Source organism: Micromesistius poutassou, assembly GCF_964030765.1.
Source record: "Micromesistius poutassou genome assembly, contig: SCAFFOLD_1118, whole genome shotgun sequence".
Classification (NCBI taxonomy): domain Eukaryota; kingdom Metazoa; phylum Chordata; class Actinopteri; order Gadiformes; family Gadidae; genus Micromesistius; species Micromesistius poutassou.
In genome coordinates, this window is record NW_028178056.1 from 5,001 (window position 1) to 17,169 (window position 12,169).

A 12,169-nucleotide genomic window follows, 5' to 3' on the forward strand; every position below is an offset into this window, starting at 1 on the left:
TTTTTTTTCTCCGCGCACCGTTTCCGTTTCCTCTTATGAAGCAAAAAGCCTCCGCGTGAACGACGATGAATGCATTTCCCTGGTTAGCATTTCCCCCCCGCCGGCAGCCTTGGCTGCATCCTGTTGTGTTGTTTCAGGCACTTAGTACGCTAGAAATGAGCAGGGATTGTCGCCGCTATAACACCAGTGCTGGACACTGGAAATACCTGGGACTAAGAAGATTGAGGTCAGAAGGTCTGAATCGAAAAACTAAACCAACAATCACCGCCGCTCCCCCCCACCCACCCCCCCCCCCCCCCCCCATCCACCCACACACCCACACACACCCCTCACACAAACACAAAAAACCCTGTGCTCCCACCCACACACAGCTGGTGGCATCCACGCAGGCAACCCCACTGCGCTGGTGCAGAGCAGTGCAATATAAATGAGCTGTTGTGGGGGAGGGAGGGAGGGAGGGAGGTGTGCCGGTGGACTGGGAGTGTGTTGGCATGCTGTGTGCTGGTGGTGGTGGTGGTGGTGGTTTGGGGGCACACTGCAACGAAGTCGATTAGGTAGCCCTGTGTTCGGGAACAGGGCCTAATTACCGTAAAGAAGGGTATTGGTTACCTAGGAACAGCTACCTGCGGGCATTCAGCGTATGCTGATTGCGTAGCGCTGATCCTTAATGGACAAGGCCGCTGTGATTGTGTTTCCCCCCCTCATCGAGAAACAAATCAAAAGCCACGATGCGTTGTGTGTGTTTTCAGCGCGGTCTGCCCAGCAGAACGGCAGGCGGCGGTCGATGATCGTCCGTTTGTTTTTTCCGAAATGCGTCTGTTTTCTTTCCAGATGCGTGTTAAGCGACACACGTTTAGCTCCGGTGACTCGCCGGAGTCCTTGATTGCGTCGCAGGTGTGGTGCCGCCGCCGCCGTCGATGTGCTGGAACAAAGTCCCCCCTACGCCGGTTCTTCTTCTGCCCGGAGCGACGTCTTCAGACAGATGTTCTACGTCGGGTTGTTCTATGGCGGATGACAATTGGGAGACACTTCCCACAACCACACCAAAGGCACGTGTCTGTCTGTCTGCCAGGCGCCTGGCAGAGCAGACAGACACCGACACGGGAGGAAAACACATTTCCTTGGTCCCCCCCCCCCCCCCCCCAGGTGGTGGAGTGACTGCAGCAGATGGTTCCGTCGCCGTCCGCTGTTGGGACGCCTAGCGATGGGAAGGGTGGGGGGGGGGGGTGCGGTTTTTTGGACAACAATGGCGGTAACGTTGAGTTTTTCATCGAATCAAATGCTTGTTTTCTTAAAGCCGTCTGGACTCGTTCTCCTGCCAAGATGACAGACGGTAGCGCTCTGCGTCGGGCCAAGTCAAAAGGCCACTCTGTTTGCCAAATTATCCAGCGAGAGTGTATATCTGCCACCAGACACGGGCTGTTCGACAACTATAACGGGCTTTGCTGTTTGGGAAGAATTCCCCGGCACGAGCGCACGTTTTTTCCCCCCCCCCCCGGAAGCGTTGCAACGTTTAAATAACAGCACGTCATCGACCGCAGTGCCAGGCGGACAAACAATGGTAGAGGAACAAGGTGGACGTTTGATCTACTGTAGATCTATAGTCTCCGTTTCACTTATGCACGGCTAATGGAATCTCTCCTACTCACGACTGGCTGTGAAGGCATTCAGAGTGCACAGCGGTCGACTGATACGCCAACGTCATAACCAGGAAGTCTTGGGAATCGTGACTCATTTGGCAGCTATTTGACACAAAAAAAAACCACCGTCAGGGATTGACGGGAATCGTTCGAGTTGAGTGCCGTCAGCAAAGTCCAATTGTCTCGACAATCGGAAGGCAGAAAAAAAAATACATGAGATTGGTGTCTTTGATTGTAGCCATCTGAGGCGGCGGCGGTAACTATGGAAGGGCTGTGCACTTTAGAGGTTATCAGAGGGCAGCCCAACTGTCACTTTAAACACTGCGCCTGTCTGCCTATTTCATCTCCGTCAGGAGGGGGGGACCGCTGCAGCAGAAGTACCTCCTCCTCTGTGCTTCACATTCTCCCATTCCTCTCCCTCTGTCACTCTGGTCTTTCTTCCAGGCGAGGCGGAGATGAGACGTCTCCTCTCAAAGAGACAGCTCTGCTTTGCCCTCCAATCTTACAATCTCTTGCTCCATCTCTTTTGAACCAAACGCGCACGTGGATGCATGTAGACACGCGCACGCGCTCACACGCGCACACACAATCCTCTATTTTCTCCTACGCGCTCTCATGTAGACACACACACACACACACACACACACACACATACATACACACACACACACACACACACACACACACACACGCACACACAAAGGTGCAAGCACACAAATGCAGAGAGACCACAACAAGCAAGAGAGAGAGAAAATGCAAGGCAGGCAAACAATATTGAGCTGCCCACTTCACTTAAGTTAGAGCCCTTATCTCAGCTAGATGTACGCCTCTTCTTGGCTGATGCCCAACAGCAAGGGCAATTTGGTGTGTGTGTGTGCGTGTCTGATGGACAGGCGGGGATGCAGGAAACAAATGCAGTTATGATAATACAGGTCTTGTTTAGTACAGACTGCATTACATGGTAAACACTGCTCCCTGGTGGTTGGTATCTATATGCACATGAGCGTTAAATATACAGTATAGCCCAGCCTTTGAGCAATGTACAGTAGGTCGTAAAGTCGAGGTTGATATTACGACCATGATCTTTTTTTTTTTGCTCCATTGCCATGTCTTTAGCATAGCCTACGTTCACTTTCAGAAAAAATAAATAAGATGAATCAATCCTAACTGTTTTGCCATTTCCTTGTGGGTCTTCCCTCACCAACGGACTATGTAATTACTATCTGCTCATTCACATATAAGGTAATTAGCATTTCCTGCGGAGAACATACTACCTCGGGGGTAGTATTTTTTCAGGAGGTCCAACGTCAGGATATGTCATTCACATATACGGCACCTCCGTAGAATAGAAGGAGATCAGACCGATGCACGTCCATATGTGAAGGCAGCTTATGTAATGCATGGTGTAACATTGCTACTATATAAGCAATGTGACACCATGCCTATGCATTTATTGAACATGACCTCTGTCTTTCGAAAGCCTATCAGTATTTGGGTGGTATCGATGTTCATACCGTCCTGACATTTCACCGGGTATACGACGGTATGACGGTATTTGCGTAATTTATTTTTATTAATAATAATAAAACAACTAAAGCTGATCTTCTGGTGATAGAAGTTATTGTAGCATTTATGACATTGTGTAGCCTGTGTGTCTAAAATGCTGTTTGGCAACTTTGACAAGTCTTGCTCGGTTGAAATACTTATGGCCTATAGAATAATGAATAGATATAGGCCATGAGCGCTGAATTATCGCAGATTTTTTTTTTTTTAATTCAGCGATAGTTTCCACCAATATACACACATGAAAAGTAAGTCTGACCTGTATTATAAACAGTCTGTGTGGGTTACACCCACACCAGGTGTGGTGGTGGTGGTGATGGTTGGTTCAAGCAGCCTCACCTGGCCCGAGTCAGGCATATTGAACTGAAGTATCAGGGCATGCAGGTTTAACCAGCCTTTAAACCAGGTTTTAGCAGTTGTAATAGAGGAAGCAACGATTGTTGTAGTAGTCCTAGTCCAGACCAGAACAATGCTTCTTAGCATAGAGGGCAGGGACAGTATCAGGAACTAGTCATCTACAATATACATCTGGTTTGTAAATCGGTTTGGCTGTATCCCTTGTGATTGAGGCAGCATGCAGATACCTTTTTTAAAACAATGGTAACAATATTCTTGTTCTTGTTACGACTAGTACGCTGCACAATGACATTAACGTCTAAGACGTTAATGTCATTGTGCAGCGTATAATTCTTCGTTATCAAGTGAATAACAGACGGTGTTGAAATGGTAGGATGGTCGCTTGAGTCCACCCTTAAAAGGTTTATTTAGTCCTTAGATTCTGCACCACAGCCCTAAATCCTCCAACAGACGCACCTGCAGAGGACACTATAAAAGCTCTGGTCCCGTCAGACCGACCACAAACCTCAAGGCGTCTCTCCGCTGTAGACATCCGGAGAAGCGCCGGTGCCAGTGTCCAGAAACAATGAGAGAGACCCAGAAGATGAAGACCTGCCTCAGCCTCCTGCCAGGCTCTGCCAGGCTCAACCTCTCGTGGGGGAGGACAGTGTAGACGACGTCCTAGGAGACGATGAGGACATGGACATCAGCACCAGGATTCTGATCTCCAACAACAGTGAGGTCCTGCTGGAGGGAGACTTGCTTCTCCCAACGAACCAGAAACGCCATGAGGTGTTTTTAGAAACAACTGCCTGTGGAGAAAGTCCACTCCAACGGCCTGGTGACCGTTCCCTACACAGTGAGCAGAGCCTACACCTCCGCCGAGACGTCAAGGATTGTGAGCGCCATGCAGTCCTTCCACCGCGCCACCTGCGTCCGCTTGGTGCCCCAGCCGGAACCAGTACGACCACATCAGCGTTGAGAGCGGAGGTGGATGCTACTCCTCTCTGGGCCGGACAGGAGGCAGGCAGGCAGGTCCTCTCTCTCTCTCCAGAGATCGGGATGCATGCACTTTGGGATCATCGTGCAGCACGAGCTGAACCACGCTCTGGGCTTCAACCACGAGCAGACCCGGAGTGACCGCGACCGCTACGTCAGGATCAACTGGAGGAACGTCGATCGACGCAGCGCCCACAACTTCAACAGGCAGAGCACCAACAGCCTGAACACGCCCTGAACCCCCCCATGCCCACGCCTACCTGCGACTACAGCTCCATCATGCACTACGGCAGGACGGCCTTCTCCCTTAACGGACGGGACAGCATCACCCCCATCCCAAACTCCCGTGTTCAGATCGGCCAGAGGAGGGGAATGACCCCGAATGACATCCTGAGGATCAAGCGACTCTGGCCGTTTCTCAATACCAAGTACGTGGACTACGTTCTCTCGGACTTGGAAGTACGTACTTGGCAAGTCCGGACTTTCAAGTACAGACTTCCGAGAACGCGAGTACGCACTCTGCAATTGGAACAGCAGCGGACTCCATGATGCATTCTGGGATATTTAACGGTCCCAAGTCCACACGAGTCACCTCCGATGCGTCCTCGGTAGAACGGCCTCATCGAGAACGCATCGAGAACACTTCCGGGTTTTACGACAGTACTCGCGTTCTCGCGTACTTGGAATTGGGACAGTGCTTGGGCTACCACTGATGACGTTTACCGAGAACGCAAGTACACGAGTACGCACGAGAACGCAAATTGAGAAACGGCTTCTATCTCTGCTGAGACCAGCCACCGGCCGCCCGCAAATATCAAGTTGATTGTTGTCACATGCTGGCTCTATAGCATGAAACATGAGGGATGGGGGAGACCACGCCGTTTTACAATAATAAAGAATTTATTATAGTAAGAAGATAATTTTAACAGAGAATTAAATTGAATAAAGATAAAGAAGTGTGGTGTAAGTCAGTTAAATGGAAGTAACCAAAAGTGTCATGCAAAGTCAAGTCTATGTGTAACCAAACGAAGGACAAAGAAAACCAACACGCCGGGAGGAGGGAGCAGCCCCGACTGTTGTGAAAGCAGGGCTTTTATCCTGCTGCCAATCAGGCACACCTGAACTGCATCACCTATTAAGGGAGAGAGAGAGGACAGGCAAACCAAACAGCCAGGGTGGAGTCAAAGCAAGGGTGGAGTCAATGACTCACCAGGGTCGTCACATTGTTGTTTTCCAAACTATGTTCTCCTGATGTGTGTTATTAAAGAATGTCGCTTCACTGCAATTCATTGTGTTAATTGTGTAATTGTGTTGTCATTTTCTATTTTATTTTGGGTGGTTATCAACATGAACCTCAGTTTATCAACCCTTCATGTTGAACAGCTTAAATGGACCTATTACCGTGTCCACCACGAGATGATGTTGTGCTTCTAATCACACAGACTACAAGATGATCAAGTGACTCTAATTACATACTAGTCGTAACAAGAACAAGAATATTGTTACCATCGTTTTAAAAAAGGTATCTGCATGCTGCCTCAATCACAAGGGATACAGCCAAACCGATTTACAAACCAGATGTATATTGTAGATGACTAGTTCCTGATACTGTCCCTGCCCTCTATGCTAAGAAGCATTGTTCTGGTCTGGACTAGGACTACTACAACAATCGTTGCTTCCACAACTGCTAAAACCACTTGCATCCCCCAGAATAGGCGATGTCTCCATTGGGCCTTCGTGTTACAAAATGATTAGTTCATTCTAAGAGGGAACACTTGAATGATGGATCCTATCACCGCTGCTCCCCAAGGCTGGGTTTTCCATCATGGTAAACTAACTTCATAGACCTATAATTATTGCTCTCTGTTAAATGTGTATTGATCATTCACCTCAATAGTGCTAAAAGCCAATGTTTACTTTGCACTGTGGTACGTGAATTGAGGTTGCTTATGACGACACGACGGCGTGCAGACGTATCGCAACCGTTTTGTTTTGGATAACAACTTCATCAAAAGAGTGATAGCGCACCTTTTCTTAAAAAACAGGGAAATTCCGAAACATGTCTGTGTAAAAGATGCACACCCACATATAATAATCCCCCTTATCAGCAAACTGCCAGTCGTTGGCAGTTTGGGGGAGCATTTCATGTACAACGTCACTCATTATAACGCTCCTACAAAACGTAAACTAAGAAAGTATCACGAATGGGAATAACACACCCCACTCCTCACTAGTAATCAGGCATTCTTTGTATTTAATTAAAAACGTGATCTCTCCAGAGCCGGGCTACTGTAGAAACATGTGGCTAAAACATGGTGGCTTGAATATAAGAGGACTCTCTCCCAATATTTAGATATAAAGGGCTCATTCTAAGGTGACGAAAACACAATGCTTTATATTTTCACGGCACTATACACTCATTTTAACTTAATACTTAGGAATATTGTATTCCATTTCTGCCAAGCCCTTTCTGCTGGATGCCACAAGATTACACACATTGCACCTTTAATATTGTGATCAGAGTCACAAAATACAACTACATAATTCAAATTGCGGGGCGGTTTTTCACTCTCAGATTAATACCTCTTTGTTATTGGCCCATCCCAAGGAAACTGAGATACAATCAAATACATTGATTCTTATTTATACCCGGAAAACAATTAGACACATCCATAGACACATTCAACACAATGACAATTTACTACGCCAGGCAGTAGGGGATGCCTTAGTAACAGCCTTAGTAACAGAGACACTTTCAAGCCCCTTCTGTAGTCAGCCAGCCAACATGAGCTAATGCTTTACTGAGTTCATGGGATTTCCCAATCAGAATATATGCATTAATATTTCATGGAGAGAATTTGTTACTACGTCTGCAAACTTAACATGCATTTTTAATCTAGTAGCGCCGTGGGTTTATCAATGGCGAGGTAGTATCACAGTGATTAGGCATTTTAGATTGGAGCACATTGTGCTGGCATGTTCATTTGGTCATGTCTAAAAGGTCTATCTGTTGGGTAGCTCGGTCATAACTAACTGTAGTGTAATACTTCTATTGCTATCAATTCATCATCTATCATTTAATAATAACCAACCTTTTGCGTTGATAATTACATTATAACCAGCATGGTGATTGCATCGTCAAAAGTCTCTTTTGTCAAAAGTGTGAATAGCGAGTAAAAAAAACATGCATACCAATGCGCAAACGATATGTTTAGAGGGCAGGTCTTGCTTTTCATTCATAATTCATCTCAGACACTTTTTTGATGATCAATATGTCAATGTTCAGCAGATACCAACCATCGCTTACTCAGCTTCAAGCGACGGTAAATCAAACTTAACTCAAAGAGAATTTGCCATGGGGAATATATACCAGTCCAAGAATAAAAACTTGTATGCTATTTATTTTGTGAAAAAGTTACTTTCAGAATCCAAAACGACTTGAATACAACAGAATCCTATAGCGACCAGGCAGAAGGAGAGCTTTACTTTATATTTCACGTGAGATTTACAAAACTGAATAAATAATGTACACATCACAAAAAATACTGTTAGCAGATTCTGACTGGAAAAATACTTTTCCGTTGACATTTGGCAACTGCGTCCACACATTTCATAAGCGTTTTTTTAAGCTGGTTTTTCACTGCGTCAGTTAAGCAGCCAGGGGAAGTGGGCGGTGAGGTTGTCGTTACGAGGATGACTTATTTCAGGAAGATTTTATCGTTTAGTATTTTGAAGTTCTTTATTTTTTGCTGTCTCGCTATAAGTGCTAGTACGCTATGAGTCATGGGGTTATTTTATCTCAGGTGAGCTTGCGGTGAACGGCCGCCACAGCTCTCCCCGCTAGGATTCTCCCTGGCCGTGGCGTGCAGCAGGATATGGGACTCATCCATCCCACCTGTCCTTGTTTGCTGAAGGTCATTACAGCATTTAGCAGGCTCTACATTTCTTTAACGGGGTAGAGGGGAGTGAGAACATAAACTCACCCAGCTCCTGACAATTTTAAGCCATCAACGTCCCGGACAGTTTCATAGTGAGAAAAATGTGTAAATGTGTTCTGCTGTAAACGTGTTAATGAAACGTAGCCCTCAATTTAATTTTACCGTTGACAATTATAGCTTTAAACCTTGTTGAAATGTGTGAGGTTTAGAAGCATCACACACACACACACACACACACACACACACACACACACACACACACACACACTGGGACATCACACCCTGCTCCTTAGGTTAGGATTTTTATTGCTTTATTCATTATTTTATTTGATCATAGTCACGTTTACTGCCACACCCCGTGGCTGCAATACTTAAACGTCAGAACCATATCAGAGATTTCGTTTTTTCCCTGTAGATAAAACACTACAACGTTTAGATTCCTCAACTGATTTCACTGAGTTGGTTTTATATTCACATTAAATCATATATTATACATATAATGTAAAACATATGTACGCATCCTTTTTTTTTTTTTACACCACGTAGATCGTAAACCCTTGAATAGAAAATGAAGTGTTAGAATGGGTTGAGAACTGAACTGTTTAAGTGCTTAAAACTGCAGCGCCCCTGTTAACTTGTGTTAGTTTACCTCTCAGATAGGGCAGTGATTCTATACGATGTCGAGGCCATGCAGCGTAGCGTCTACGTGTGCCTTGTGTCTCATAACTCCTCGTCTCAGATAACTTAGCTTGTTTCCCGCCTCCCGTCATTGTCTGCCCTGCCCTCTCTCATTATCTTTCCCCTGATTACCCTCATTATCCTCTCTTTACTGGTGTTTCAGCCTGTGTGTTTCCCCTTCCCCTCTGTCTGCCAGTCAGCCATTGCAGCTTCCTCTTGTGTTGAGTGTTTTCCCCCGGGGTTGAGATTTCCGCTTCTTCTACCTGATGTCACCTTTCTCTTCTCCATGTCTGATTGCTCGGCTGATCCCCCGACCTGTTCACCCGTAACGCGGAACCATTTCTCTAGTAAAGACTTGTTTTTGGATCAAGATTGTGTGTGTCTATTGATTCCTCTCTCGGTGCTTACCGGAGCCGCTCCAGTCAAGCCCCCTCCCTCTGTGCTCGCTGCTCTATGAGCGCTGGGGAAACAGATTGGAGCCTGGGCTACGGCCCAGTAACCCGACTCTCGCCAGATGAATTTCGTCGCGCCTGGCTCCGCTCGTCCATCTGGGGTCGCTCCGTTGAAGAGGTGCTTTAGAGGGCTGGGCCTTATCAAAAATCCTTGCATATGATTGGATGAACCACTTGTCCGTCATCTTTATTGACGTGCTACTGCAACCACTCACATCGAAACCAACCCCGTTGGTCGATGCTTGCTCCCTCGACGCGAGCCGTCTGAATCGAAACAGTCGCTTCTCTCCGCTACGTCACGTCTATGAAAATCCCGCCCGGCGGTCCTGATTGGCTCTACCATTTTCCGGTAGTCCCCAAATACCTCCCGACGGAGGAGCGATCCCAGATGGATGAGTGGAGCCAGGCGGAACCAAATTCATCTGGCCAGAGTCAGGTTAATGGCCCAGTGGGCTGCGGCCCAGTGGGCCAGGAATTCTCCTGTTTGGCTTCCCTGGAGCACTTGGTGGACCACCCCCCAGAAATCCTACCGCATCCCCCCGTGAGCCCGAGCGCTTATGGGTCGGCGCCAGGGCAGAAATAAGCGACTAGCCGCGTTCAAGATGAAGTAAAAAAATAGGGGAATATAGCATATTTATCCTGGAGCTCATGGACTAAGGGAGACTATGAATGGACAATAAAGAATATAAATATTTCATACATACGGTATATATAAAGTAGAGGTGTGTCGGTGATGATGTACATAACTAGCAGGTGACCGCAGCACGTGTAGGGGTCTTCACGTGACCAATAGGATCAATACGATCGGGGCTTTGCATGCATGCGCCAGTGTATGTTCAAAAACACAAATATTTACAGGAGGACAATAACCAGAAAACGACCCCGTTGAGTCCAATTGTCAACGCATCGACGGAGCACCGCACCTCGTGCGTGATGCCCGCTGAGTCCTTCAGGTGCAGATACCAGGCCCCTTTCTACCCCGCGGGGTGTAGATCGAGGGGCTGGTTTACAGGGTCAAGCCCCCCCCTGGATGGTGGTTGTCGGGTTGGTGGACTGAGGGACTGGGGGGGGGGGGGGGGTGATCCTGAGGGAAGACCACCACGGGTCTCTAGTAACAATACTGTGGATCCACACCGCCTCCGTCATCCGGGACTTCTTCTTGCTATTGTCTTGTTATTGCGTCATCTTGCCAATGGTTACACCAGCCTTACTACACGCACACGCACGCACACGCACGCACGTGCACACACACACACACACACACACACACACACACACACACACACACACACACACACACACACACACACCATCTAGCATTCTAGTCTGTTAATCTTTCATTATTACGGAATTCACCTTCCAATAACACCATTTAACTAATCATTTACCACTCAACGTGATCATTATTGTAACAGAAAGTCCGTTCGGGAATCTTTTTGTGAAACCTATTGTGATTCAGGGGTTTGCCCAAGATAGTGCGTATTTAAATCACTTCTCAAGCGGAACTAACACCTGCAAAACACAGAAGGAAAAAAAAGTACTAAATCCTATATGCTGACGCTCGATTAGAACATGATGACGCGGTCATACGCGGTTGAGCTGATGTGAGATGCAATGTGGGACAGCAAGTTGGAACTACATCGTGTAGCCTAACCGACAACTTTCTTCAATCGAACTTGACACTTGTTCGTTTCAGTCCAAGAAAATATCAGACCGCCTATTGAGTTGTAGTTCCGCTTCATCAAAGTGACAATTGGTGTTGCAACCACATGGCCCAGCCGTGTGTGTGTGTGTGTGTGTGTGTGTGTGTGTGTGTGTGTGTGTGCGCGTGTGTGTGTGTGTGTGTGTGTGTGTGTGTGTGTGTGTGCGTGTGTGTGTGTGTGTGTGTGTGTGTGTGTGTGTGTGCGTGCGTGTGCGTGTGCGTGTGCGTTGTGTGTTTGTGGTTGAGACGTTGAGCGTTGTTTGTGTGATTGACATTGATGATATCCCGGTCCGGGTAAAGATTACTGGTAACCTCTTTCTGCCCCGCTGGTACCACGTGACCGCTCGGGTCCTGATGCTGCTGTCACCAGGGGTTGTGTGCGAGAAGCTCATTGGGGCCACGTGCAAGTCGCGTAAACGGGCGCGTAGCCGCCATGGTTGGAACCCCCCCCCCCCACACACACACCCTCCCCTTTTTTTCTCTGCCAGTGAAAAGCCCCGCTTCGCTAGGGCAGGCCGAGGTAGCATCTCGCAGCTCGGCTGTGAAACACGGAAACTCGTGTCTACAAAACGATGTAGGCTCCACAGCGAGGACGGAGGAGAGCAGGAGGACACACACACACACACACACACACACACACACACACACACACACACACACACACGCGACCCGAGCGGGACATTGGTCGAGACAATCGCGTCGTGGCGTTGCGTGTACTAGTCTTCGAGATTTTTTTTTTTTAAATGGGAAACCTTTTTTTTTTTTTTTTAAATGGGAAACCTGATGGGCAGTTGGCGCTACAAGGAGCCGAGCACAGTGGAGGAATGCGACTCGACGTGGGGGTCGGACTCGGAGTGCGAC

At 47.5% G+C, this 12,169-nt stretch overlaps 1 pseudogene across 1 annotated transcript; it reads left to right on the plus strand.

Moving 5' to 3' along the window:
* Positions 1 to 4,143: 4,143 nt before the first annotated feature.
* On the plus strand, positions 4,144 to 11,720 carry LOC311374830 (high choriolytic enzyme 1 pseudogene; annotated as a pseudogene). The gene is made up of 2 exons: positions 4,144 to 4,997; positions 11,609 to 11,720. The product of its transcript is annotated as a high choriolytic enzyme 1 pseudogene (transcript).
* Positions 11,721 to 12,169: the final 449 nt, after the last annotated feature.